The sequence below is a fragment of the Bufo bufo genome, unplaced genomic scaffold (assembly GCF_905171765.1).
Source record: "Bufo bufo unplaced genomic scaffold, aBufBuf1.1, whole genome shotgun sequence".
Lineage (NCBI taxonomy): Eukaryota > Metazoa > Chordata > Amphibia > Anura > Bufonidae > Bufo > Bufo bufo.
This window is the reverse complement of record NW_024401239.1, coordinates 10,503-15,753: the sequence shown is the minus strand read 5'-3', so window position 1 is coordinate 15,753 and position 5,251 is coordinate 10,503.

Here is a 5,251-nt window from a genome sequence, read left to right as displayed (position 1 = left end):
TAAAAGGAAACGAAATTTCGTTTTAACGAATATAGAGGCAAATATTTTTATTGTTCGCGAATTCTCGAAGTTACGATATTCGCGATAAAAATTCGCAAATCGGATATTCGCGCTCAACGCTAATGCTGACCCATCATGAGCTGCAAAGAAACATAGAAACATAGAATGTGTCGGCAGATAAGAACCATTTGGCCCATCTAGTCTGCCCAATATACTGAATACTATGGATAGCCCCCGGCCCTTATCTTATATGAAGGATGGCCTTATGCCTATCCCATGCATGCTTAAACCCCGTCACTGTATTTGCAGCTACCACTTCTGCAGGAAGGCTATTCCATGCATCCACTACTCTCTCAGTAAAGTAATACTTCCTTATATTACTTTTAAACCTTTGCCCCTCTAATTTAAAACTGTGTCCTCTTGTGGTAGTTTTTCTTCTTTTAAATATGCTCTCCTCCTTTACCGAGTTGATTCCCTTTATGTATTTAAAAGTTTCTATCATATCCCCTCTGTCTCTTCTTTCTTCCAAGCTATACATATTAAGGTCCTTTAACCTTTCCTGGTAAGTTTTATCCTGCAATCCATGTACTAGTTTAGTAGCTCTTCTCTGAACTCTCTCTAGAGTATCTATATCCTTCTGGAGATATGGCCTCCAGTACTGCGCACAATTCTCCAAGTGAGGTCTCACCAGTGTTCTGTACAGCGGCATAAGCACTTCACTCTTTCTACTGCTTATACCTCTCCCTATACACCCAAGCATTCTGCTGGCATTTCGTGCTGCTCTATTACATTGTCTTCCCACCTTTAAGTCTTCTGAAATAATTACTCCTAAATAGAGTTGAGCGAACACCTGGATGTTCGGGTTCGAGAAGTTCGGCCGAACTTCCCGGAAATGTTCGGGTTCGGGATCCGAACCCGACCCGAACTTCGTCCCGAACCCGAACCCCATTGAAGTCAACGGGGACCCGAACTTTTGGGCACTAAAAAGGCTGTAAAACAGCCCAGGAAAGAGCTAGAGGGCTGCAAAAGGCAGCAACATGTAGGTAAATCCCCTGCAAACAAATGTGGATAGGGAAATTAATTAAAATAAAAATAAAAAAAATAAAAATTAACCAATATCAATTGGACAGAGGTCCCATAGCAGAGAATCTGGCTTCACGTCAGCAGAGAATCAGTCTCTTCATGCCATAGCAAAGAATCTGGCTTCATGTCAGCAGAGAATCAGTCTCTTCATGCCATAGCAGAGAATCTGGCTTCATGTCAGCACAGAATCAGTCTTCATGTCATAGCAGAGAATCAGGCTTCACGTCACCCACCACTGGAACAGGCCACTGTCACACATTTAGGCCCCGGCACCCAGACAGAGGAGAGAGGTCCCGTAACAGAGAATCTGGCCTTATGTCAGCGCAGAATCAGTCTTCATGTCATAGCAGAGAATCAGGCTTCACGTCACCCACCACTGGAACAGGCCACTGTCACACATTTAGGCCCCGGCACCCAGACAGAGGAGAGAGGTCCCGTAACAGAGAATCTGGCCTTATGTCAGCGCAGAATCAGTCTTCATGTCATAGCAGAGAATCAGGCTTCACGTCACCCACCACTGGAACAGGCCACTGTCACATATTTAGGCCCCGGCAACCAGACAGAGGTGAGAGGTCCCGTAACAGAGAATCTGGCCTTATGTCAGCACAGAATCTGTCTTCATGTCATAGCAGAGAATCAGGCTTCACGTCACCCACCACTGGAACAGGCCACTGTCACACATTTAGGCCCAGGCACCCAGGCAGAGGAGAGCGGTCCCGTAACAGAGAATCTGGCCTTATGTCAGCGCAGAATCTGTATTCATGTCATAGCAGAGAATCAGGCTTCACGTCACCCACCACTGGAACAGGCCACTGTCACATATTTAGGCCCCGGCACCCAGACAGAGGAGAGCGGTCCCGTAACAGAGAATCTGGCCTTATGTCAGCGCAGAATCTGTCTTCATGTCATAGCAGAGAATCAGGCTTCACGTCAGCCACCACTGGAACAGGCCACTGTCACACATTTAGGCCCAGGCACCCAGGCAGAGGAGAGAGGTCCCGTAACAGAGAATCTGGCCTTATGTCAGCGCAGAATCTGTATTCATGTCATAGCAGAGAATCAGGCTTCACGTCACCCACCACTGGAACAGGCCACTGTCACACATTTAGGCCCAGGCACCCAGGCAGAGTAGAGAGGTCCCGTAAAAGAGAATCTGGCCTTATGTCAGCGCAGAATCTGTATTCATGTCATAGCAGAGAATCAGGCTTCACGTCACCCACCACTGGAACAGGCCACTGTCACACATTTAGGCCCAGGCACCCAGGCAGAGGAGAGAGGTCCCATAACAGAGAATCTGGCCTTATGTCAGCGCAGAATCTGTATTCATGTCATAGCAGAGAATAAGGCTTCACGTCACCCACCACTGGAACAGGCCACTGTCACACATTTAGGCCCCGGCACCCAGAAAGAGAAGAGCGGTCCCGTAACAGAGAATCTGGCATTATGTCAGCGCAGAATCTGTCTTCATGTCATAGCAGAGAATCAGGCTTCACGTCAGCCACCACTGGAACAGGCCACTGTCACACATTTAGGCCCAGGCACCCAGGCAGAGGAGAGCGGTCCCGTAACAGAGAATCTGGCCTAATGTCAGCGCAGAATCTGTATTCATGTCATAGCAGAGAATCAGGCTTCACGTCACCCACCACTGGAACAGGCCACTGTCACACATTTAGGCCCCGGCACCCGAACAGAGGAGAGGTTCATTCAACTTTGGGTTGCCCCGCAATATAATGGTAAAATGAAATTAAAAATAGTATTGAATGAGGAAGTGCCCTGGAGTAGAATAATATATTGTTAAGGGGAGGTAGTTAATATCTAATCTGCACAAGGGATGGACAGGTCCTGTGGGATCCATGCCTGGTTCATTTTTATGAACGTCAGCTTGTCCACATTGGCTGTAGACAGGCGGCTGCGTTTGTCTGTAATGACGCCCCCTGCCGTGCTGAATACACGTTCAGACAAAACGCTGGCCGCCGGGCAGGCCAGCACCTCCAAGGCATAAAAGGCTAGCTCTGGCCACGTGGACAATTTGGAGACCCAAAAGTTGAATGGGGCCGAACCATCAGTCAGTACGTGGAGGGGTGTGCACAGGTACTGTTCCACCATGTTAGTGAAATGTTGCCTCCTGCTAACACGTTCCGTATCAGGTGGTGGTGCACTTAGCTGTGGCGTGTTGACAAAACTTTTCCACATCTCTGCCATGCTAACCCTGCCCTCAGAGGAGCTGGCCGTGACACAGCTGCGTTGGCGACCTCTTGCTCCTCCTCTGCCTTCGCCTTGGGCTTCCACTGGTTCCCCTGTGACATTTGGGAATGCTCTCAGTAGCGCGTCTACCAACGTGCGCTTGTACTCGCGCATCTTCCTATCACGCTCCAGTGTAGGAAGTAAGGTGGGCACATTGTCTTTGTACCGGGGATCCAGCAGGGTGGCAACCCAGTAGTCTGCACACGTTAAAATGTGGGCAACTCTGCTGTCGTTGCGCAGGCACTGCAGCATGTAGTCGCTCATGTGTGCCAGGCTGCCCAGAGGTAAGGACAAGCTGTCCTCTGTGGGAGGCGTATCGTCATCGTCCTGTGTTTCCCCCCAGCCACGCACCAGTGATGGGCCCGAGCTGCATTGGGTGCCACCCCGCTGTGAACATGCTTCATCCTCATCCTCCTCCACCTCCTCCTCATCCTCGTCCTCCTCGTCCTCCAGTAGTGGGCCCTGTCTGGCCACATTTGTACCTGGCCTCTGCTGTTGCAAAAAACCTCCCTCTGAGTCACTTTGAAGAGACTGGCCTGAAAGTGCTAAAAATGACCCCTCTTCCTCCTCTTCCTCCTGGGCCACCTCCTCTTCCATCATCGCCCTAAGTGTTTTCTCAAGGAGACATAGAAGTGGTATTGTAACGCTGATAACGGCGTCATCGCCACTGGCCATGTTGGTGGAGTACTCGAAACAGCGCAACAGGGCACACAGGTCTCGCATGGAGGCCCAGTCATTGGTGGTGAAGTGGGTCTGATCCGCAGTGCGACTGACCCGTGCGTGCTGCAGCTGAAACTCCACTATGGCCTGCTGCTGCTCGCACAGTCTGTCCAGCATATGCAAGGTGGAGTTCCACCTGGTGGGCACGTCGCATATGAGGCGGTGAGCGGGAAGGCCGAAGTTACGCTGTAGCGCAGACAGGCGAGCAGCGGCAGGGTGTGAACGCCGGAAGCGCAAACAGACGGCCCGCACTTTATGCAGCAGCTCTGACATGTCGGGGTAGTTGCGAATGAACTTCTGCACCACCAAATTCAGCACATGCGCCAGGCAAGGGATGTGCGTCAAACCGGCTAGTCCCAGAGCTGCAACGAGATTTCGCCCATTATCGCACACCACCAGGCCGGGCTTGAGGCTCACCGGCAGCAACCACTCGTCGGTCTGTTGTTCTATACCCCGCCACAACTCCTGTGCGGTGTGGGGCCTGTCCCCCAAACATATGAGTTTTAGAATGGCCTGCTGACGTTTACCCCGTGCTGTGCTGAAGTTGGTGGTGAAGGTGTGTGGCTGACTGGATGAGCAGGTGGAAGAAGAGGAGGAGGAAGCTGAGTAGGAGGAGGAGTAGACAGGAGGCAAAGAATGTTGCCCTGCGATCGTTGGCGGCGGAAGGACGTGCGCCAAATAGCTCTCCGCCTGGGGCCCAGCCGCCACTACATTTACCCAGTGTGCAGTTAGGGAGATATAGCGTCCCTGGCCGTGCTTACTGGTCCACGTATCTGTGGTTAGGTGGACCTTGCCACAGATGGCGTTGCGCAGTGCACACTTGATTTTATCGGACACTTGTTTGTGCAGGGAAGGCACGGCTCTCTTAGAGAAGTAGTGGCGGCTGGGAACAACATACTGTGGGACAGCAAGTGACATGAGCTGTTTGAAGCTGTGTGTGTCCACCAGCCTAAATGACAGCATTTCATAGGCCAGTAGTTTAGAAATGCTGGCATTCAGGGCCAGGGATCGAGGGTGGCTAGGTGAGAATTTACGCTTTCTCTCAAATGTTTGTGAGATGGAGAGCTGATCGCTGCCGTGTGGCATGGTTGAGATGCTTGGTGACGCAGGTGGTGGTGTTGGTGGTACATCCCATGTTTGCTGGGCGGCAGGTGCCAACGTTCCTCCAGAGGCGGAGGAAGAGGCCGAGGCGGCGGCAGCAGCA